The sequence below is a fragment of the Lineus longissimus genome, chromosome 1 (genome assembly GCF_910592395.1).
Source record: "Lineus longissimus chromosome 1, tnLinLong1.2, whole genome shotgun sequence".
Taxonomy (NCBI): Eukaryota; Metazoa; Nemertea; class Pilidiophora; order Heteronemertea; family Lineidae; genus Lineus; species Lineus longissimus.
The window spans coordinates 18,965,541-18,991,760 of record NC_088308.1 but is presented as its reverse complement, the minus strand read 5'-3'; the positions used below and the strand labels follow the sequence as shown (position 1 = coordinate 18,991,760).

At 39.2% G+C, this 26,220-nt stretch overlaps 1 protein-coding gene across 10 annotated transcripts in view; it reads right to left on the bottom strand.

Moving 5' to 3' along the window:
* LOC135489952 (zinc finger MIZ domain-containing protein 1-like) overlaps window positions 1–26,220 on the bottom strand; it is a 178,093-nt gene that overhangs the window by 41,776 nt on the left and 110,097 nt on the right. The window lies entirely within an intron of this gene.

Sequence of the window (26,220 nt, the reverse complement as noted above, 5' to 3'; positions counted from 1 at the left end):
TTATCATTCGATAATGCCTGAATTCTAACCCGACTCACTCATCATTGAATATCGTATTCGTTTTCATGAATGGTGGGTTATATCGTTAAGAGTTACACAACAAATGATACACAATTAACAAAATGTCAGAAAGCTAATTATGTAGTGATTATGCACAATATTTCACGAATATAATTTCCAACTGATTGGAAAATTGACTGGTGCTCTAATTTGATAGTTGACAGGTGTGGCCAGATTCATGAATTATTGTGAATAAAGTGGAACAAACTACAGTTAAAGAACAGCCAAAACAATCAAGAGTATCACATTTGATGGTATTTTAAATGTCAACCACAGAACAGACATCTAGGACCAATTAGGGTACCCATCATCCATAGATCATCTGAAAATAGTAAAACCAAAAACGGTAAGGTTTTTATGGTTGACAGACTGACCGAAGATCCTAATGACAACCAAATACAGTGTTGTTTTTGTAACTAATGGTGATTTTTGAACTGTCACATTGGGGATGCAGATCACAAAGCAAGTCACTAAGTGCAAAAAAAACAGTTGGTCAATATCACATGAAGTAAAGTTATCTGTTTTCCCAAATGAAGCGGACTTATGATAAAGTGTAACTCGATGCCATATTCACGTATAAATTGATTGTCTCAAAACAAGTCGCATGTCAGTGTTTTTAAATAACAATTTGAATATAACATACAGTACTTCTACAATAGTTTCCGACTTCCGAGTGTACCATACTGTGCGCAAAAATCCATAAAAAATCTACAAAAGCACCGAAACATAATATAATAAACTCGGCCACAACATTAGTTAAGAGTCATCACAGTTTATCAATAAAACCATCAGGAAGCACTGAGCTATTCAGACCACTATTGAGCCTTTGTGCCATACAAACCAATGCACAAATGATCTCTAATTGAAATGCTCTTCTCTCCGATTCAAATGAGTAACGTGCAGCATTGTCTCAGTCAAGCCCAATCTGTTCATAGCTAACCAGATTTGAATAGCCGATGACTACTCGGATTGTCCCCGCTTTGTTTGCCGCAGTAAATTAGCGCTCTTAGATCATTCGTTGCCACTCCCAGCAGTAATCTTGGTGATAAATTAGTCGTCTGGGGAACTGGCCCATTCCTGGATTGCACAACATAGCAAAGTTTGTCCTCTTAATCAGATGTTATGTATAAGATTTCATTTCCTGAAGTATTTGCTATTTCTTCAAAGTACAACATTTGTAATTTGAGAACCCCATATTTTCATGGTTTTGGGCAATATTGTTTAAAATGCAGAAATTATGTGTTAAAATCATCAATCATTTAAAATTGATATGCAAAAAGAAACTCAATGGAAATCAAAAGCAAATTGGTAATGTTTTTACACGAACACTTTAGAGCAATGCTGGGCAAACCTGGCTACACCATAAGAACAATGCTCATGAACAGACACCACAAAAATCGAATCAATAACCCTTCTATCATGACTATGGCGACAGGTCTTTGTTCTCACCAATCTTTCACGCCAATGTTTCCCATTGTTGAGGCAGTCTTCAAAGACGAGAGATCGCCTTTGTCTCTCATTGGCCACCGGAGGGGAGGATTCGCTGCCTCCCGTGGGGATACCCACCACCAGATTTAGCTTTGTCACTGGCAATTTAAGGGGTGCTTTAATGGTCATAGTTCCATCAGATTTTATGATAGCTTTTGTGATATTTAACCCAAATTTCAAGTCAACCTGATAAAAACGTATCATGTAAATCTGTTCATTTATACACTGAGCTCCAGGTCAAGTGCCAGATGGAATAGATTTAACTAAAGTTTCAATCGAACTTGGCAAGCATCACCTCTGCATTTCATACAAATTCTTGTACATTTTATACAGCTGATTCAAGCTAAATTTGATGACAATGTGAAGCGGCTTGTCATGTCCTTTTCATTTAGAATCAATTGCATCACGAGATGACTAGAATAACATGTTAAGTTTGTACAGGAATGTATTGGTAATTCCATTAATCTTAAGCTGACACGCACAATTGGATGAGCTGTTCTTGGTCTTCAACATCGTGAAATATTTTGTTAGCCAACCTTGGTAACTCAATATCATGCTTCCTCATGCGCTTGTTGACTAATTGCCGATATCATCATCGATTATTAAAATATAAAGGATTTAAACAAACATCGATTAATATTTCAGTATTTAATTGGTTGTGCCTATTGTTGGGTTGCATTACAAAGGCATCGAAAAGGCTGATTAAAACCTTTTGAAATTAATTGAATTTAATCAACGATCAAACAAATGACAACCTGATTTGATGAGATTTTGAATAGCCTAGACTATTGTGTGGTGAGAGTTGGAAACAACATTCTGAGGCCATTAATGGAATTTTGATGACTTTTACTGATTTTAGAATTAAATGATGGTAAGAATGTAAACAAATTCAATGTTCTGTTTGGTGATAAAACACACTTTCAGTGTTTCCACATGGTTGCGATGAAGGATATCTCATAAAAGTACAATCAGCCTTAAAAGTGCCAATTGAATATTTTTAAATTCACAGCTATGTTCACGGTGCTATATTAGTGTGACATAATTGATAAAAAAATCTGTCTCTATTTCCAGTTATTGTTGGATGAAATCAAATTTAGCAGTAAGCTATAAAAGAATTATACAAAGCTCAAAATGAATAAAAAAAATTTGATGACAGATATGTGGGGGTGGACACGTTACTGCCTGGTGTTTCATTTTCAACCAGTTTTAATTTGCTCAGGGCACTAATCTACTCACGGGAAAAAAAACAATTCCAGCTTTCGTACAACAAAGAGGAGAAGAAATAAGAGCTGGGTTGTTTCAGCTAATAAATTACAAATTCACAGCCAATATCATTAGTTTTTATTTTGAAACAACATAAAACAATCTGGCCTACATGTACATTACAAAATGTAATTGAATTATTATACACTAATTAGCTCCACATTCTAAATGGCAATCACAAATAATGATGCAATAACCTTTGACCTTTTAACGAAGTCCCCAACCAGTCACCTCAGGCAGATCATGTTAACATGAGCTTGATGACAGTTTTAAAATTCCGCATTAGATCGCAAAATGACTCGTTCAATTATGATGGCACTCTACGCAGCGTTTTCAAACCGGATCAAGTTTTCATCGCCCAATCATAAGGGATGCTCATAATACACCAAAATCGTCAGAAGATTGTCTCAATTATGAAAATCCCTTCATCCTGTGTATCTTGGTTGGAGACAACTCCTATTGTTTCCAACCGAAGATGAACTGCCAACCAGCGTATCCAATGATTCCCTCACGGGGACATTAACATATCAATGAAGCCGTGTTGCACATAATTATGGATTTAATTGGTTTTATGTGGAGAGCAATGGATTGTTGGATAGTGCCACTTAGACACGGAAACTTGATATTTGATTTACATTGGGACTGCAATCGTGTAGCAATGAGACAGCATTAAACATGAACAGGGATGTTTGGGGTTCAGATCCCTCTCCATCCCAAATTTTACATTGCGTTCATTTAATTCAGTATGATTTAATTCCACGATGGTGTCAAAAGTGACTGTGTTAAACTGATACGCAAGCCATTTGCGTCTCCTTGGTAAGCTTTGGCTGGGTCATTTTGTCGGTGGAGGCCATCATGTATGGTTTATGATGCAAGCTCGTTAATGACATTGTAGTGTGCTACAGTGGCCGTTGGGAACCTCATATCGGAAATCTGCCCCTTGATTTATGTCATCAGGTGAGCTAGAACAATGGGCAAAATTAACACTTGGGGAGAACTAGCACATCTACATTTATTTGCTCAAAGGGCCATATCTAATTCGGTTTTGGTCCCGTGGGGGCAAGTCAATCTGCTTTTGGGTGAGCTATGGAGGACTTCCCGATGGCAATGGTTGATGTGCCCTGAACAAGTTTTGTTTTGGTTCTATTTTTTTGCACCAAAGTTTCTAAGTGACACCAATTTCTGCCATTACTATCAAATCATCCAAATATTGTCTCTGGAGTATAAAACAATGCCAATTCTTGACGCTCAGTCCTCTAATGATTACTATCTTGCATGTTGCACCAAATGATCCCAGGAATTGATGTGCCCATCTAGAAAATAATTGTTGATGGCAAATTTATATATGTAACGACCATATAACTTCGAACCTCAGTACCCGCCAGGCTTTTCAAGATTTCCCTCAGATTAAACATTAAATCTGACCATGGTACTCTCTCAGAAATGCCTTAAGGGGTATTTTATTTTGCTGAAAATCCACTTTGGGGTGCACTTTTGGGTTGGCCAAAAAACCTTTCTAAAGCCCAAAAACCTTTCTTTCTGAGAGTGTATAGCCAAGATGGAGTGCAACCTATAACTTCTACAAAGTCGCCATCCACCTTCCATATAGATTTCCAGACTTGTTTCCATCTTGTAAATAATGAATTAGCACTAGCTAATGTAGACTTGGAATGATTGATTAAGCTGAAGTAACAAATCTATTGCGTCTTTCCTGATGAAGTACCGCTGGAGGTGGCCAATAACTGCTGTAAGAGAGACTGTAGCCCAGGTATGTACAGCTGGGGTTGACCTGTCCTCATTGCATACAACAAAAGACGACAGAAACTGACCAGTTCTCATTGCCTACAACCGAGGGTGACCTCGCCTCCATCCACTGCATTTGATTTGAGGGTGACATGTCCTCATTGCAGAGGATAAGAGGATACTCAGGTTGATGTCCCTCATTGTAGCTGACTGGAGGCTGCTGGGGTGGCCTATCCTCATCGGGGTGAGAATGGGGTGACCTGGCCCTCTGGGTACGACCTGCGATAACCTGCCTCATTGGGTTGGGACTGAGGTTGACGTGGCCTATAATGTAGGTGTGGGCGCCATGCCATAAGTGGTAAAAGTGTGAATGTTTCACAACCAAGTACTGTGAACGTGAACTGCCAGGACTTGGTCCATAATCGCCCAGGCTGAACAAAATCAATACAACACAAGGTCAAAGGATATCATCAATATCAACATCAGTATTTTCCTGATGTCTTCAGGAGTCGATCAATACTATCTCCAATCACTACCTGCATGTAAGTTATCTAGAAAAGCACATTAGTGCCAACACCAGGAGCAACATACCATCAAGATGATGAACATTTAGATCAGGATCTGAGATATACCTGGATTACTTAACAAGCTCAGCATCTGAAGGGCCAAGAATCAGATTTATACCCCAATTTTAGCTTACGCCCAATCATTGTATATATATTTATGCGTAACACCCAGGTGTTTAGCCAGCTAAATATATAGGAAGCTGCCAATCCAATTACGCACAGTATTTAGTCAATGCAGTAAGGCGAGTTATAGACATTTTGATCTTTTTCGGCATTCCTCCATATCAAGGTTGGAAATATTATGAGAATGATTTAAGAATATGTGAAATGTTCTGGATGGAATTCCGTATGGTTCAATTGTGCTGAAAAGGTGTGCAGGATAAAACTCATGAACAAGTAAACATGTAAATATCAGCAACAGCAACAACAATTCTTCACGGCTTTGAAGAAACATTATGTTCCTCCTGTCACAGGTCACTGCAGCAAAAATCTCTAGTTGTTTAGGCGCATCGCCCTTGATAGTTCAAGATGGTTTCATTGGACTTTCCAGTCTCCAGATGTGTCAACATGCACTCTCTGCAACAAATAACAGATTAAAACAGACATAAAAGAAAAAGAAACGTAACACCAGTATGCCAGAGCAACCTATCGCTAACTTGCCAAAGATACTATCGCCCCCTAGAGGCCAATATTAAGACAACTGTCAGCGCACACTTGCCATGACTCAAATCTCTAACAAAGGATATCGCTGACACAAGGGATCCATGTTATCTCTTTATTGTCTCGCAGACTAGTTAATCAGCGATGTCTAATTACGCCCTTTGAAGAGCAATTAAGGCGAGCAGACATTTCATCCTAAAAAGTACAACATCTACAACATATTTGTGTATAATTTGTACAGGGAAACAGGGCAGTTTTAGTGGAATTACAGTTAGCGTCTGTCATCGCCCTAGGTAACAGAATCAATGGTACTAAGTGACTTCCATTAAGCCAGGCAATCTGTTCAAAAGTAAAGTTTTCATTAAGCAAAGGTAGAGAAGAAAGACGCTGCAAACATCTCTTCTTCAGTTGGATGGGATGTTTTTTTATTGAAAGACACTTAGCAAGTTCTAAAAGTGACAACTCTACAGATTAACTTTCTAGTGAATTTAAAACACACAAATATTATTGAGGTCAAAAGAGATGGGTACATACCTATTTGTTGTCAATGGATAACCAAATATGAAAAGAAAAAATAGAATAACATCAGTAACAATTTCATCAACGCATAGAGTTTTGTTGCACCAGGGTGGGTTACCTCTCAACAGCACATTATCATGGTCTGAAATTGCAGCTTCAGAAACTTTGGGAATTGTCCTGGGGAGATACTTTGGTGAATTGTGAGAAATACCAGCAGCTGTTAATTTCTAGACGGAGCCTTACTCAAGTTCTACAGGGTAGGTGTCTAGCTGCCCCCCCCCTCCCACACACGCACACGCTAAGAAATTTGAAGGAGCCTGCAGTGCTTGTACCTACAATGTATGTTCTAATATCACCAACATTTTCTTCATTAAAGTGACGATTATGATAAAATATGCAATCATTCCAGTAAGCAAATATTGCGTACCTGTATTCTCAATCTTTATATACTACAGGTTATTGCAGTACTGATCTAACTGCAGAGCCAAACTCCGAGTTTCTCAACATAATTTCCCATCCAATTCAAAATAAGCTGTCCTAAAATACATATGCAAGAATGCACATTGGCACATAGAACATGTACAGTGTTGTTTGCCAACCTGATTCCATCTAATCGAACCATTATCGTGGAATGCACAAACAGTTGGGTTCAGAATCCACACGGGAGCATTACCTTGATGAAGAATAGATACCATCAGTTAGTGAGTGTTGCAAACAACACCAATCTCGATTGCCCGCTTCACCATTCAACCTACCATCAGTTTGAAAATCACCTGGGTGGATCGTATATTGAGAGTCTATGGACAATCCATTCATTCATCCCTCAATCTATTTAGGAGCAGGCTTTTATCTAGTATCATAGGAAAGCATCTTTAAGCCCAGTGTGCTCATTTGCTTTAAATCAAGAAAAGCATTTTGTATGACCTAACAAAAAATCTTCACAATCTCTGATATTACAATCATCAGCATGATAAATATTTCCGGTATTGCACCATAACAGGAATATCAGAAGATGTTTACGCTATCGCCCCAATGCAATAAATCGAGGACATGAGAGACACAACCTCCACAATCACAAGAATCACCGAAAACAATCTAAGATGAATAAACCAGGATTAGACATCATGGAAAAGTGGTAAAGTGCGAACCAACAACCCAAGAGAGAAAGCTATTATTGGGCTGAACGCTAAGGTCAATACACATGATATATCAGCTAGGCAAAGGTAATATAAAGTAATGTATTTTCTGTCTAGTTCAGTATGAGTTGGTCATCATAAGCTGTACAAGTAATGTATAACTTGATAACTAGACATAGGTGATTGCGACCAAGTTAAGCTGAAACCAAATCAATCTCAATCTAAAAATATCTTGAGCAGAAATTGTTGTACATTTCCTGCATTAGAATATACTCTAATGTACACAAGATCTGACCAACCACAGAACCATGGACTATGTGTAAGACAAAAGAAAAGCCAATGGGAGCAGGAGGTAAAATAAATGAATATCTTGCAGGTAACAAAACAACATTGCCAAGGAGGTTCCAGGAAATAGATGAAGGAGTTTCCAGGTTGCAACACAAAAAGGGCAACTTCATCATCAGCGGACTATTTCCACGACAGGAAGAAGTCAAGGAAGCACTGGTCAAAAAAAATCCCCTTGCATGTGAACTTTAAGTTACAGCATACAATAGGCATCTCTAGTGTGCACTGCAATATATTTCCACTGCAAACCTGGCAAACTATAAAGCACTTTCTGAAAAAGCAAGTTGAGGAAAGGCACTATTTTGAAAGAAGCTAGGGCCTGAGGCAATCAGTGTTGTTATCATATGCTTCTGAGGGCTAATGTTTAGCATTTGAGTTGAAACGTATTAGAGGAGGAGTAAAAGTTGTTACTGCGGGTGGCACAATCCAATAACGTAATGACTGAAACACCAAGCAAATGTCAAGCCAAGGAAAAACATCCTAACATTTCAACGCTTAACTTGAGTGCAAAACTGATAAAAGATACATAAGCCAAGAGGAGAGGGTGCCCAAGGCTGCAGCTTATCATCATACCATGGTAGGAGAAGTAAGCAGACCTATCCAGCAAATGGCGCCAAATGATGGAAAGAAAGGAAACTTCGAGTCAAGGTAGACAGCAGTATCATTAACAATGCACTTTAACTTAATGGTTAAAGGTGAGAAGTGCCCGAAGAAAAAAGACAAGTGAAATGAATTTCACAAAAGATCATATTAACAAATGTCGCTTACATGTAGATCAGTCTGATCATAGCTGCACTTCATCAAGTCACCACACTTTGAATATATAAATCAGGGTTGGATCCATGAGCCTGAAAATGGGATTGTGCCATGGTGCTTTTTGCAGTTAGCTTTGTTCAATTTCACTAAATTCATCATAGACTTCAAAGATTTTCCACAAATTAGGAGGAGGGGCAAGGATGTACCCCAGATAAAGATCATGCCATTAAGGCAAAATGGGTTGTAAAGCATCTTAGTAAAGTTTTTACAGGAACAACTTTGCCATTTCCCTACAGGAAGATGAAGAATTTTTCATTGTCAATAAAACCGAATAAGCCGAGTGAACTCATTTGCGACTGAGATAGATCACGGTATCAAAGGTAAAGGTAACACACCAAGAGCAAAAAGCTGAGCAATCACAAACAACTCTAAGAATAGCAGCACCACATCCTCATCAGCCAACGGTACTTTTCATTTCTCCCCATAAAAGATGAGAGAGCATTCATCACCTGTGAATGGGGAAATAGATTGGTTCAAATGAGCAGGGATTCTGACGGTTTTATTCTGATATTGTTGAAAAGTGAGCCTCCAATTGGGTGTTTGGGCAAATTACTCACTGCGGTGTGTGCGGCGTGATTAGGGTGCAATGTTGGTAAATCGGTAGGAGTTGAGGAAATGGATTGGTGCATGATGAGGGGAAGATTTCCACGTGTCAAGTGGGCATTTGATTGCTTTCAAATGATATCACTGTGAGTGTCAGGACGTTTTCAAGAGGAAGAGGAATCTAATCAACTTTAAATGGTTTGTAACCGAAACACTTCCAGGCCCTCTTCAAAAGTAGTTATCTCTGTCCCATCTGATAACACCTCCTCTTGAAGACAATGAGATTGCTATCTATGGATATACTCTTCTAGAAATTCACATCTAAAGCAGTCTTTTATAGTAGTCTTTTGGTCGATCACTTGGCCTATTGATATCTTTAAACTGAGACATCAGACACTTCCTCTCTCACCACGAACCCTCCCTCTCACCGCCAACTGCTCCAGACAAGTACATGTCATGTCAATTGACGGGTTTATATTCTTGTTTATTGGCGGATGTGTACCTAGCTAACCTGTGTAAAGTGCATTTAGGGTAGGCAGGTAAACCATTGATTAGACAGGTTAATAACCAATTGGTTGTGGTAGTAAACACGTGCACTGCTTACCGTGTATCGACCCAACGTTGCCACATCAAATTTACGTGAAATTCAGGAAACTGTATATTAATATAAAGCCAGCAATACTGACAAAGTAAAGTGAAACGGTCTATTTAGTTCAATTCATTCCCATATTGATGGAAAATCGATGCAGGTGATGGCCATTAAATGTGTATGGGTATGTGGCTTAGTTAGGGTGAAATGGAGTTGAGAGATTGAATGGTTGATCAGTTATGGGAAGTATCCTACACCAGGGATCTTCAAGGTGTAACTTTGGTTGACTGATAATTAAGCCTAAGTTGTCCATTACTTTCTGTGTACCGATGTACAATGTTGTACATGCTAATATAGTAATTTCAGCATGAAACGATTCGAAAATAGTTTCACCACATCTTTGCTAAAATCGCCAGTGTAATTTCTGCATGCACCTGTATTTTAAAGCACTTGCAATGTTGGCTAACTGTGTCAAGGTTAAACGATAGCTGTCTGTCAAGGTCAAGGTGACTAATGTATCAAATGGTTTGCAAAGGATCAGGATATCTCAAAGCTTACAGTTATCAAGATGATTAATAGAGAAATGAATGAAAGCAATGCTTAATCCACGATGTAGCCTACACTGAGAGCTTTCGAAAGTTCTTGGATGCCTGATGACTGACCATGTAACACAGTACACCTACCGGGGAGAAAGTGATCTACTGACAAAAGCATCCATTCAAAACATTAGTGGGGGTATTCATTTCATATAAACATACTTACTATCTAGAGCTACGTTTTAGCACAAGGTATTTAGTACTCACACCAATATTTTCAACACAAGCTATTTCGAGTCAGGGAATGAAAATAGCAACATCACCCTGGATTGTTTTGAAAGAGACTTGAGCAGACGACAAGCAGCCACACACAAGAATCAACAAAAACATTCCAGGCAGCAACTCTATTCCTGGTGTTTGATTTCCAGAGGTAATGTTATGTTTCTAAAAATAACACAGGAGATTACTCAGTTGATTTTTTGATGAAGATCAAATATATCATGTGATGATCGACTTGGCGATGTGGCTTCGTATCAAATGAAAACAGACCTTGATTAGGACGATATCAATTCTTGAGTTTTTATATGATATTGGACTCTTTTCAAATAGCTTCTTACCGACCAATCATGCTTTTCTTTCAACATATTTAACAAGGTTCTTCAAAATGAACACCACAGCTGGTGCTCTCACCCTTAAAGACCCACAACTCAAGGAAAACATTTGCCAGCTTTGAAAGCAAGCAATTGAACCAATGCAACCACGTAGCACGTCCATCAAACTGTGGATCATTGCCTTGCACTCTTAAAACGCCCCCAACATCCTCCTTACAAGATCACGACTCTCTTGAACCTCCCACGAAGCCCCACAACCCACCAAGGGATAACCTTTGCCGGCAATGAAATAAAATAATCAATTGAACCAATCAAACCTCGAAACTGTCATCATTGCCTCGTGCTCTTATGTCCATCACCCTCCTCACAATGAGCAACTTCAACCACCCCACATCCCTCCATGAAGCCCCACATACTACTCAATAAGGCATGACATTTCCCAGCAAGGAAATCAAACAATACAATTAAAATGTTAATCGAGAATATCTCTCATCATCATCATCCATAATGACATGAGCCAAGTATCATGTGAGCGTCCACCCCACATCCTCTAGTGAAGCCTGACAAACTACTCACCAAGGCCAAGTACCACGCAAGCAACAGGGGAGAAATAAAGCGACTCGTCAGTAATGATGCATGATTATTACATTATTACAAACCAGTGCTAAAGCACGTTTCTGAGGAGCAACAGCAGCGATTGTAGAAACATTTGAAGTCGGCTCTCATCTCCTGAGTGTAATCGGTGATGAAATGTCTTGATGTCATAACAGAGTCATCAAAAACGAAAATCATTTGATACGAAGTACTCAGATGGATAATTGTCCAAAGGTACTTAGGGTCGACTCATGTTTTCCAAGAGCATTTGAAGTTCAAGATGAAATCAGTGATGAAACTATTCAAAGTTCATAGCATAATACTATTACTTTCTTCTATTGGAAGTCCTTTGGCCGTCAAAGGCATAAAGATTTGGCTCATTGTGACAAATTATTGTTTGTATTGTATCCTTCGGTCAAGAAGCCACTTCACAAGGTCCTTGGCAAACCATGATGTTTGTTTCAACAGTATTTGTTCTTGCTAATATCATGTGGGTTAACAGTATATATCTTGGTTAGATTGATGACCCCTTGTATCGATGCCATTAATGTCAGAACAAGCAATGACAAGCACCCAACATCTGGACCATTGATGGATTTGATATCATCTCGTTGATATGCATTTCAAGGACTGTTTAATATTAGCATATCCGGGCTAGCAGACACACAACAACAACAACAACAACAACAATATGTAGCAATGTTGATCTCGTTTCTGATATGCACCACAGACTACTCACAGTTGCTATCACGAGGCTTGGCAGTTGTGAACAAGACGTATGAAATGCACATTGTCAATACAAATCTCAAAGGGACTTCTCTAACTCTCAACATACTGATTGTTGCTTGATATTGTTCCTGCGAAACACACCAAGGACTATTCAACATCGCCATCATCTGGTAAGGAGGCACTTTGAGACTTCACAAGAACAACACAACATAGTGATCCAGACTGATTCCCACGAGGCCAGGTCGGGTAGCACCACTATTCTTCTCATATGAACATACTGATTTGTGGTTGATATTGTTTCTGAACATACACCAAGGACCATTCAGAATCACTATCACAAAGCAAAGAGGCACTCTGAGACTACACTAGAACACACTGAACCATCCCATCCCGTTCCATGCAGTTCCCTTCGGGCCATGCTATCTTAAGCAGAGCGGCAGTGGCTTCCTCGCTCTTAACATCATGATTGTTGACTAATATCATTTCTGAGATATCACCGAGGGCGGTTCTTAGATAGTTACAATCTCAGCGCTCCTAACGACTTCACCACATTCATTGATTATGGTCAATGCAATTGCTGACTGAAGGTAGCATCCAAATCTGCCTTAAGATGGTCACCAAGTTATAGCGTCAACCTTTGTTGAAAACGATGTCGCAAATAGTTTTGTGGAATTACATCATTTACAATGAAGGCTGGCCACTCCACAACCAGATCTGATCTGAGCAGAGGTCAATACCTCAAATGTTCTTCTAATTACTTATGATAACTTATGCTGTAACAAAATGATGGTAACAAGTCAACGATATACTGACATCATAATAGGTGAACCATTGTTTAAACTCCAACGTCTCAGCTATTTCTTAGTCAAATATCACTAATTCAACCACTTCAACGTGACTCATTTAGATGTAAATTGCCGTATAAATCCTCTAACTTGAACTACCTACTCTGCAACATCAACACCCACACATTTCGCAATTAAGATTTCTTTCTTCTTTTGAACCTTCTTAGCTCCAGAGTCACCTCCCAAGAATGACACACCTAGTAACAGTCGTACACAGCATCCCTCCCACTCACAAGGTCAAATTCAAGGTCACAGCAGCATTCAGATTGTGTAGACAATAAGACACCACTGCTTTGCTTTTCATCATCATTAAGGAGTAGAACGGATTATCTTTCTGACAGCTCATGGTCATGCAATGTATCACCTTATGTTAAGCCATTTTCATGATAAGAAGATGATATTCTTACAATACCTGAACAATCAGGGCAAGAGTGATTTTCAGGACAGCCAAATCAACTGCTTCTAGCAGTTGAAACAACATAACTGTTAATCAGAAAACTTGAGCAAGAACTTTTAATCCCCCCCCCCCACCTCATTCCACAACTGTTTGCGACGTCATTGGAGGTTGACATTGACATTTGTCTCTAGTTGATGACAGAAGCTTATTCAGTCTTAAATGAATAAATATCAAATAAAAAGATGCCACGGAAAGTCAAAAATGGAAACATGATATTTCGAATTTACTTTTTCCATCAAATTAATTTGCAAATTTCAAAGAAAGCTTTTAGAGTACCCAGCCTTACCTCTTTTAACCTTTGATAAATACAATGCCTTCCAACAATGCTTTTATCATTTATTTAGATATGCATTAAGAGTCACACTGGAGGAGAAAACATTAGGTAAATATTTTGGAGAACAATAAATAGTTTCATCTTGCGCCCAGGGCATCTGGATAGATATACCAACCGAGTCAACAATCTAATACCAAGGCCAATGTAAATTGGTGTCATGTTTCTCGTATGCCTAATTAAGGGCATCAGATCCAAATTGTTGGCTGCTTCAATGACCCCAATGGTTGTTGATTCATCATTTTGAATTAGGGTTTATAGCCTCGGCTTCCTCAATAAGTACTTCGTTGCCAGATTGGAATAATCGGACATTTCAACTTTCAAATAGAAATACCCATGAAAATGGCTTCCTCAATAGGTAGCTTGTTGCCAGATTGGAATTAAACGGAAAGTTCAGCTTTAATGTGGAATAAGCCATAAAAATGGCTTCCTCATTTATCCAACATGAATAGTTTGATGCCAGAGACTGGGAGGAATAGTTCAGCTTTAATTGGAATAACCCATGACGATGGCTTCCGTAATAGTTACCTAGTTGCTCAGATGGCAATCCCTTAAGGAGCCATCAATATCCCCTACCACCTCCTCATTCATCAAGTTATCGTATAGAACAGCTCAGGAGTGGCACACTTCATCAATAAACTAGAAAGGAGGACTAGAGGTAGGTAGTCTCAATCAACAGGAGGAGAGGACTAGGGATAGGCAAATATTAATCTTTGAATGTCTAACCCAGGTCTCAATAAATTGGGAATAGGCAAATCGGTAATCTTTGAATGTCTAACCCAAGTCTCAATAAACTGGGGATAGATATCATTCATGATTCAAATCTGATCTAGAATTCAAGGCAATATCATACTGTACCACTGAGGAGTGTAGGAATCAGAATTAGCACAATTTGCTTCAGCAAGAAATGCTCTCAAGTTTAACATTTGGCATCAAACTATTACAAGGTGATAATGTTGTGCGAGAGCATCAATTGTGGTAGTCTTCTAATTGGTTCGAGGTCACCATCATTGCAATGCCTTTAAAGGAACATCGTTCTCACAAAATGAAATGGAATTTGAAATTTTCCAATTATACAAATACACATGGACTATAAATTTCAACAGTGCTGTAGTGTTGTCCAATAAAGAAACACATACGTCTATGTCTAGTTACTACACTACGACCATGGTTATTTTTTGTGTAAGGGAGCGACACGGTAGTACGGCTCACCTGACGAAAGATGGCGGATGCTATCTGAAACATTCTGCACGTTTCCAGTTCTTGTGTCATATCAAAGCTACTTTATCAAGTCTACCTGGATGTCTAACTTTCATGAAACAATCCAACTCCGACTTTTTACCAAAGTGACGTGAACATGTGCGCATACAAGAGGAGCTTGGCAACATAAATTTATTGGAAAATATGATAGCACTATAGCAATATTTTGTTGTCTTTTTCTCGAAACCGTCAAATGGATGTGGTAACGTTTTGCAAGAAGACACCCACAACACCATTTGTAACGATTTCTTTAAACCTCGAACTCCGCAACAGCATTTGGGGAATTGTCATATTGGCTATCCTGGCCATGCAACTGCCTAATCCGAATGCAAATCACATCGCTACAATGTTCTTATTAAGCAACCAACTTCCCAAGGGTGATACCTTAAAGGTCACGACTGTTAGCAGCTTGCTCCATCCTTATCCACACCCACCTCAAAATGACTCAAATGTCATCCACCATGAATTGCAATGAAGAAGATGCACGAGTGATTGATGACAATACTATTGTCGCTAACCTTGGGAATGGTCAGACTTTGCAAGATTTAAAGACAGGTTTATTGGTTACCAATCAGTGATTGAATGTCAATGCACCGAGACGCATTGTTTACATGTAGCTGTTAATTTGTAACTAAAATCGCTCTCTCTCTCTCTCATCTCATCCACACCCACTGGGTTAAATCTATTCTGGAATATTTTATGAATTGCTGTTTGGCTGTCAATGCAGCAGGATCCTCAAATTATTATTTTGTGGGTGGCTTGCACTCTCCTTCTGATCAACACCCACCTCGTAATAACTCAAATGTGCAGTGTGCAAACTTTGAATAGTGTCATCAGAGTTTCTTCCTCTCACCAGAAAGACCTATCCCAAAACCGTTTAACTGCAGAATGCTTAAGTGCACCATTACAAAGCTAATGAAAATGATGTACACCAAATATTCCTTTAATCTATTTTCTAACTTTACTGAGCCTGGAGCGGATTAGAAGACACCATGTCAATAGGATTAGAGTAGCTCTCAGAAAAAGTTTTGCCCAATAACAACTAGATTCCTCCAAATTATAACTGCCTTCCCTTCAGTAACTATTAGTAGTTAGAAGTTGACATCTGCCCTAATTAGAATGAAACTATTAGATGCTGGCATCCCTCGATTTCCTCCCACATCTATTAGATGCTGGCATTTATCGTTTAGAGCTTATTTGATTGCAGCCATCTTGCCTTCTTTTCTCCAGTGTAACATCCCCAGATTTAAATGTCATCACCTCTCCTCATAATCATTCAAAGCTAGAGTTACCCAACCCTCCAATAAACAGGTTTTTGACATCTTAAACCTATCCCTTCGAGCAAGTAAGCACCTCGTATTGGAGAATGCAATTAGGGTTCCTTGACTCTCCATAGAAGAGGTTAGACTGATCCGATAAGAATCCCCTCGAGAGAGTCACGACCGTGTTTTGGAGATTTGAATTAGTAGCTAGATATTCGCCTGAAGCTTTACATGGCAACTCTCCTAAACACACACACACAGTAAAGAGGTTATTGGCTGTCAGCTCTTCCAGAGTGAGATCAGAAAATAATTTTTTTGTGGACACAATCATCTACGATAGTTTGCGCGCAATGCCGAGACATGCAAGGAAAGGTGATAATAGATGAGAATCATGGATTATTGTGTCATCACCAATTCCTTGTCTATCAAACTTACTGTAGTTGGTTTCACCCCAAGATGTGCCCGAAGACACAAACATCTGCAGAGTAAATATACACATGATTGACACCAACATTATGTGCGACTAATGATTAGATCAGTGTCAACCTTACTATGCCTGAAAATACTACTGCACAAACCCTACATTACACAACAAGACCTCAACCCAATTTTATGCAAACCAAGTCGGATTAGAGATGTCATCTCAGATCTTGTCTCATCTGTATGTTACTAACGGAAAATAGCCACGCATTTTTTTGACAAGATAACAACGCTCCCAATGGAATACGTTGACCAGTATGCAAATCCAGCAACACGGCACGATATCAGAAACTTGCAACATATTCACAAAAAATGGCCAGGGCCATTGTGCTCACCTCATGTGGAGGAAAGATGGATAAAGAGCATGGTCTTGTGTCATGTAGTGTTAGGTTTGATGTAGGTCCAAGCAATTACAATTTCCCCAAAATGGCCAATTTACAGTACATTCGACCTCTGTGACCTTGAAAAGTAGGTCAAATCAAAGAAGACCCGGGTGACACATTGAATGGTTGTTAGAATTAGATGTACCTATGATATAAAATTGGTGCCAATCGGGCAAGTCATTACTAGGAATAATGGCATTTTGAAGAATTTAGGATTTGGCCCCCTCCCTGGAGGCCAAACGGCAAATCAGATCGCACCAAACTTCGGTACCCGAGATCACCTGACCAAGGGGTACATGTGTACTTAATTTGTGATCAATAGTCATTGCAGTTAAGAAACGTGCCATAGTTACGGCCTGACGGCCAATTTACGCCATTTGACCTCTGTGACCTTGACAAGAAGGTCAAATTAAAAACCTGTGTGACATATACTGTATGGTGGTTAGATGTACCCATGATATCAAATTGGTGGCAATCGGGCAAGAAGTTAAGGAATAATCACATTTTTAAGGTTTTTGGATTTTGCCCCCTGGTGGTCAAGTGGTGAATCATATTGGACCAAACTTCGGTCCCTGAGATCACCTGACTAAGGGGTAAATGTGTACCAAATTTGGTATCAATAGTCATTGCAGTTTAGAAACGTGCCATCATTACATCCTAACGGCTAATTTACACCATTTGACCTCTGTGACCTTGAAAAGGAGGTCAAATCAAAAACCCGGAGGATATATGATGCACCTTTGCTAGAAGTACCTACCATATTTTTTTCAAAATTTCCCGACTACTATTAAGGGAGATATTGCATATTTTCACTTTTAACGTTTGGCCCCCTGGTGGCCAAACCATGAAACGAATCGGACCGAAACTTGGTCTCCCAAGTGTCATTACATAAGGGTACATGTGTACCAAGTTTCAACTCAATAGCTCTAACAGTTACGAAACGTGCCCTGCTAACGGACGACGGACGACGACGACGACGACGACGACGACGACGACGACGACGGACGACGGACGCCACGGTATGGGATAAGCTCACCTCTGCTAAGAGGTGAGCTAATGAGAAAAAGGTCCATTGGGGATTACAGCAAATGTTTCAGTCATCTGATAGGGAATAGAATCGGACATGGTTGATGTGTTATCAACAATTTTAGTAATTGCCTTGACAGAACCATAAGACTTCTATCCATGCCAAGACATATCAGGTACTCCAGTTTACTTCACACTTTGTCTCCATAGGATAATAAGTAAGCAACTATTTTTTATAACACTACAGACCTCTCGCCCTGACGACTTTAAAATAACTTTTTTTCTCACTGGGTGCATGATCGTTTGCTTGAAAAGGAAGAGAATATCCAAGAAGATAGACATGATACACTTTGTTCAGAGACCAATCAAGGGTGGGTGCAGCAGGGGCACAACCACTTTTCTTCCAGGACGTGACCTCTTTGAAATGGACCACGAAATTTTAAAATTTTGAAAAAATCTTAGAAATTCAGATGAAGATTTTGAGTGTGAAGTGCCGGGATGTCCTCTCTTTCTCTGCATCCAGGATTTGTGACTGCTGGTCAACAACTCTTTAATATCTACGATCAGTATCTAAGGCGCTTTGGTCATTTGTGCTAATGTCACTCTATCCTGCATCTCACCGAAATGCTATGGTGCAAAGGCGACAAGATATGATGGAACTCTGGATGAGCAACATGTCTCATTTCCTTATTTCGTGGATGATATCCTGAGCTTTACTTATCATCACAATGGAGCTCTTTCCCGAGGCTGCAGGCCAATTACAAGGGTCTGGATGTGAGATTTGTAACTGATGAAAACACCAAGACGTCATGGGAGAGAAGGAATACCTGGACGGGGGGGGGGGGGGGGCGCAATAAAAGGTCTACTCTGAACATTGTTATTAATGACGTCCCCACCCACTCTGCATTACTTCTCCAAAGGCAATTTGTAATGTTTGGATTACCAGTTTTGAAGAGAGCTTATCATTTTGTGTCCATTTTTCTTCAAAATCAGTATCTCTGATGAATCAGACAGCAACTTTTGCAAATTGAATTTGTGGTGATGTTATGAGCCACTTACACAACATACATACATGATTTGCTCGAATACGAGTAAAACCCGCAAAGAGTGGGTGTTATCAAGAGCAGCAATATGATATCTACATACGTAAAAAAACAGGATCAAGCCAATTTTGCCGACGACAGAAGTGGCTGTTTACCACAGTGGCAGGATTAGCTCCACATTTCGTACTTTACAAAAAGATGCAGCACCTCAATTTTTTTAAGAATCTTAGGAAAAGGGCAGTTGCAGAGTAGTGTTCTTTTAACCCTTGGAGAGCCATCTAGGCATCTGACTGATGGCCCACTGCAAAATGCCACTGCCTAAATTTTGATAGCTGGTATTTTTAAAGAGTCTGAGATTCTGGCTGAATATCAGAGGGAACAATCGTTTTTTACAAAGAAATGGACAATGTAACTGAGGATTTTTAAATGCTCAGTAATTTCAAAAAGACATTCATAATTGCGAGCTCTCTTTCAATGATGCAACGAATAATTATCTTTTATCAGCCACTATAAACTAACCTGAAAACGACAATGAGTTTAATTTTTCAAAATGGTTGAAATCACCCAGTGTATCAATCAGTGTAGATTGCTGACAATAGCCATAGAAAGTGTCTTTCTCGGGGACCAAGATCGTCTCGCGACAAAACAGTATATTTCACCACAGACTGTGGGAGGGATGTCGCCGTGTTCACTTTGGTGTGAGAACAATCTAAGGCTGCGTATCCGAGCGGCCCGGAGCTGAACAAAGACCATGGCCGATGTCTGCCCCACGCACGTGGCACCAGTCAAACTGTACACCTGCCTGGCTTTGTACTGTCTAGTATCGGAGCATACTGCGACCTGGTGAAAATCTGTGAATCTGTTTGTTTGTGGTAACCTCATCAAGTTTGGTGATACTTTGCTCGTAGGCTAACCCCTTAATGACACCAACAATCAACTTTGAAACAGGTTTAAGAAAGTGTAACACAGGGGTCATTAGGTGATCTCACGCTTTAACAATACCCTTTTTTGATTTGCTGCATATTAATGAGGGTTCCCTCTTGTTATGACCCTTTATTATCAAAGAGGGCAACAAGAGGGCATGAGTTGGGTGATCAGGGGTAGGCTGTTCAGCATCACACCAGGGGGTGTACCAGGGTGGCGTCCAAAAATCCTTTTGTGCGAGGGTCAAAAATACACACATTGGCTAAGTGAATTTAAGTGATTTAATTGCGAATTAAGACCACAATTTTTCCAGGTAACACCTTCCTGTGGAACCTGACATGTGTCTTTCAGTGTTTGATGCGATGCGCTTTTATTTGACACTAGGGGACGAAACGTGGGAAGACAAACAATGGATGGCCACCTTGTCACAAAAGTTTGGTTACTGCTAGTATTGTGTTCCAACAAATGATGATACGATGATGGAGACCACATTAATTAGGTAGAAATGTTGAATGTTATGTTGAAGGTTGCTCTGATGAGACTGATCAGTGATCCACAAACTTGGCTTGAAATGGAAACCCTCAAAAATGCTACACCGGGCAGAGCAGGGGTTTGAGTTCCACTTGACTTCTCCTAATTAGGAACAAGTCTAACCATGTATCAACATGTAAGATTTTCCAGTGATATTGGTCATTTGTGGACCAACATCTTAACAACGAAATCACTTGACAGCCAACCATACCACACAAGATCTCACATTCCACCTATTTAAAGACCCACTAAAGGATTACAATACAGCTAAAGATGTTACAAAAGCCAAGGGAAAATTCCAGACGAAATCTGGTCAAGTCAAGATATCTATAACTGTCCTGCTATTTTCACTGTCCAAACACCAGGAGACAAAGCAGAGGGCAGGCACCCACTTTGAGAGTTCACTAAAAGCTCTATCAATAGATGATCCCATTGAAATTTAGGAGGACCATACCATATCAAGACTATAAACCGAAACGGACAATGGCCGTGGTGAGAAACATTGAGCTACAACCAGTATTGTTGTCATCCTAGCAGCGTTCACTTGATACAGATCACAAGGACCAAGACAGGCAACCAATACTGCCACAATATGGGTACAAGTTTTTCTCAATTGCGGCCAAATCAAATTCAGACCACATCAGCCCTGTTCAAAGACGCTAATGCATCCTCAAAGAGTGTATCCACATCGACATTCTCTGATCGTTTTTTCTTAAAGGTGTTTCATCAACATCCATTACTGGCCTCTAAGCTTTAGCTTTGTACGCCTAACGATTCCTTTGTACATTAAAAGATGCTGGAGCGCCATGACAGGCTTTATAGTCCAATCATCCAAGGGCATCTCAAAAAGCGTGCAATTTTCACAAGGGAATCTCAACTCTTTCTAATCCATGACCTCCTTATGAGAAGCACACAACCCAGGGGCAAGCGGACAACAGAACATGACAAAGGTTGTCATATTAAAGTTATCACAAAACTAATTTTTCTTTTGTAATTTTGAATAGCCATGGCTTGTGTTGGACTTTGGTATAGAAATAACAAGTTTAGTGTAGGTGGGCTGTTTTCAAGAGATGAAAAGTTCGAACAATAAACTTACACAGAATCATCTGCTTTCTGAATTACAGATGCTCGAGTTTAGCCTAAAGCGCAAAGGTGCAACAACTTAATACATTTTCTCAAGTTTGATACTGGTGAATTTAGCTGTTAGATACCTTTTTTTCGTGAAGTAAGGGACCACATGGAATAAAAGTGACAAGAAAATATTTAGTTTTAATCAAGACAAGTGAACAAATTTGAGAAGGAACATGACATCACCACAAAGCTGTCGCTGAAATTTATATTTGCTAATCACTTTTTTTAATTTTTTAAATATTTGAAATCTCAGCCAACAGCTGCTTCATTTGGTAGCTGTTTTTCACAGCCGTGAAATCTGAATCAATTATAATGAGTAAAAAATACCTTGCAACCAAAAATCTCTGATAGGAACAGAGCACTTTTGTAGCATGTCCAGCTTGTCGCTATCATAAGATGAACCCCCAATTTTCTGCAACCAGGACAACTCAAAACCACCCAAACTTCCTGCTCGGCAACAATGGAGGTAAAAACATCCATTGGCTGAGATTGATACATCACTTTCTATTCATTGCATTACCTGACCCAGCCACCAAATGAGGCCCATTACATTCACATGAAGATATCAGCACAACGAGAGAAAACGACAGTGCTATTGGGGATCCCGGGCACGTTAGACCAATCAACATTATTTGCTCAAAGAAATCACCCCATCGCATAATAGCAAAGCAGCCACGGTCATTTCCAGGTTTTTTTTGTTGTACGCAGCCACTGCAACATCTTAATGATAGCGCCCATAAATACTGTTTGTATTCGAGCGTGGACCCTAGAAGTCAGATGTACCAATTGGCTATTTGTGTTATTCAAATGACCACGCTAGACAACGAGGAACCCGAGACAGGTTTCTTTTATGTTGGAATAATGGCGGGTGCGCATCGGGAACAAAACCTCAACATCTTCATGCAGTGTGTGGCAATCGTGGCAATCGGTAAATTTACACACAACAGAAGAGCGCCACCGTGACCATTCCATATCAGATAAAAATATTAAAGGGATGGTGCCCTAACCACTTTGATCCTGTTGCCTTAACTTCTATAAATTGCTGTGCATGTGCATCAAAGTATACTGCTACCACAGTACCTGAAATGTAAAATTTGTTTATTGGCTCTGCTATTTCCTAATGCATTATCACAGATAGTTTTGCAATCAGTTCTAAGACACGTAAACGAGCACATTATTAGATTCCTGTTCTTGTAATTTTTCTGTGCACAGCTGCTTTAAAACTTGAACTACGACCTGTAGCGTCCTGGACTCTTCATTTGTCACGATTTCCAAATCACCGGAAGTTGTTACCATTTCCCCTTTTAGCTCAGCGTCAATATTGCCATTGAAAATGAGAGCTGAGGAAATGAAAGCTTATGGAAAAGGAGCGGTCTAAATTTAAGAGGACAGGAAAATATCACAGATTGATCTCATTTTGACCTGATTTTAGTAGAGTTATTTCCATATTTAAGTTAATATCTTGAATGCATTGCCCTTGGCTCCGATTTGAAAAAATAATTACAGACAATCCTATAAAATAAATATTTTTTTCTTCATTTGCAATAACAGTATTACAATTGAGATTTGATCAGTTTTAAATTTTTTCTTATGCCGTTGGCTCTTGAGAAGAAGGCGAATAAAAAGATGGGGGAAAAAAGGAAGCTTTTTTTAAAATGACTAATACGAGACAGGTACTTTATTCATCTTGAGGAAGATGACTTCAGGATATGATCAACTGCTATAGATATGGAAATATTTTAAATTAAGGAACATTTTGAAAAGATCTGCGGCGACAGGAAAACTTCAATCTAAAAGGTTCATGCCTTTGAATTCCGTCCCGTGGTTATCTTGTGCCAGAAGAAAAAAATTAATGGGCCACTTAGAGTTAGCTAGGAGGACCCAGAAATTACACATTTAACTATGGCAATGATTATTTGTGTTTAACTAAGCCACACTGTACAAAGAACAGGAATGGCACTGGCCTTTAAAATAATCCCACACCAAACCTTGATATATTGGATATCTCAGGACGATGAGGACCATTGTAAATTGAGATTCAGCCATATGACCACACCCACCTCCAATTATGATATTTTTATCAAACGGGTCAAAGGTGGAACAATGGTTGATGCACCCGATGTATTGATTTGACGATAATCGTCACACCTAATGAATCCTGTGGCTAAACATACCATAACGATTATAGTAAACCTTTGACATTAACGATATTTTCTTAACTACGAGAAAGGTACCCCATGGCCAATTTGTTAGTCAGAAACATGGATCAATACCTATATATACCAATAAATTGACAATAATTGGGATTGGCCTTTGGCTTTTGAACCTTTTAACAGCGTATCCGTGGAGAGGCAAGTTTGTGATGTTGACAATGACAATTTGGACATGTTCTCAAAATATCAACATTTTTTGAAATTTTTCTTGATGACAAGGAAGACAATGTCAGTCTGAGTACTGAACCAAGATTGGGGTGAAAATATCAAAGTCTAGTTGATTGAGAGCGAATATCGTTTTCGTGATATTTTAAAGAATTATTGCCAAACCAGCATTGATATCAAAATGTCCCTTTAACATCTATCAGATTATGTATCTATCATCAATATCCCGCATTTTCAGCATTATATCACGCACAGTTTGCGGATGCAGACCACTTTAAAAATACCTTGTACCCAGGTCTTCCAGGCTTTTCAGTCCTATACATTCATGCTCATGGATGGTCATACGGGCCCTGGATCCAAGGCCACTTTTTGAGTTTGATGGCAGAATTTTGCAAAAATTTACCAAATGTTTGAAAAACCATGAAGCGGTTGGAATTTTGAGCTGATTTTTACATGCAGCATCTGTACGACATCAACAACTACATTGGCAGTGTTTTATGGGTTATGACATGTCTAAATATCAATTATAACAATATATCATTTTTACGAAACTTGCACTGCTAACGGACAACGACGGATGCCACGGTATCGTATAAGCTCCGCAGAGGTGAGCTAAAAAGGAAACATCTACATTATTTACCGAACATGATGCAGATCCTGCTCTTTATCCTGTAGACATGACTTTTATTAAATTTTTCGAAAAACTGTTTTAGATTTCGCAGCCCCAGGTGGGGATGTGGGCCACTTCCTTTCAAACGATTTCAGGGAATTAGGTCACAGCGTTGGCTATATGTTACAACATGAGTAAAGACAAGTTTTTGAGAACTCTGGGAATTTGGCAGAAAGAAACAATCTGGACTCAACTCCAGCACCGATTTTGATTCCCTAAGTTTAAAATGGTGTCTTCATTGAAAGTATGAGACACATTGATAACGTCATCATAAAACTATCTAATGTAGATGTCTGTAAAAAGCCATTAAGGCTGAGCTGATTTAATGATGACATAAACTACAACAATCTATGCATGTCTCTGCACGACATGTAGTTGGGACCTCTATCTCAATAACCTGCTAAAACAACTCAGTAACTTCGAGGTTATGAAAAATTAAGACAAATTATTCGTGCAGTGTGCAATATTGTCATAGTGATGATCACAGTGTTTACAACAAAGCCAACCATAAGAAATTCTGAACATATCGGGTCAACGGGGACAATATCTGAATATGACAACCGGACTTTGAGGAATTATTTATTTGACATAATGGGAAAAAGAGTGCCATGACCACAATGAATTAAATGCCTTTCATTCAGTTTTGGATTATTTAAATTATCTGAGAGAGTAAAACGTTCTCAGGTGGTCAAGTCAACAAATTATCAATCATGATCGTTCTTTTGGAAGCTTGGAAAGAAATTTCCTTCAAGTTCAGCGTGGTCTAGAGCGGTATTAAGGTCACGGATCCATATATGATCAGATTGGTCAGGATGTTTGTCCAGTTCAGGAATCTTATCAAGTAATAAGATTCTATGTGCAGAAACAGCTTGTGTTGATTTGAGGTCTCCAACAGCAGGACCGCACAATTTGGCAATCTTTCGATGGATCAAGTCACGTAAGATGTGTGAAAAACAGTTCATAACATAATGCCTGAAGATAATTCAATACCGGATATATCATAATATTTTATAAAGCTCTCATCAAAAGGTGACTGAGGTCAACAAATGTGCACAAGGTCATGAGGAAAATCTCTTAAATCCAATAAGGTCACATTTAAAACCTTGACACTGGCATATCAGGAGTGGAAACAACCCTATTCCCTTAATGCCTCACTTAACACAGCATTGTCAACAACCAAAAGGACATGTGTTTTCTTTCATATCTTGTAAATATTGAATCAAAAGAAATCAAAATTTTCATTCTTTGGGTCGGAGGTCACTAAAAACCATCAGGTATCTGAATGGTTGCTTTCAATTTAT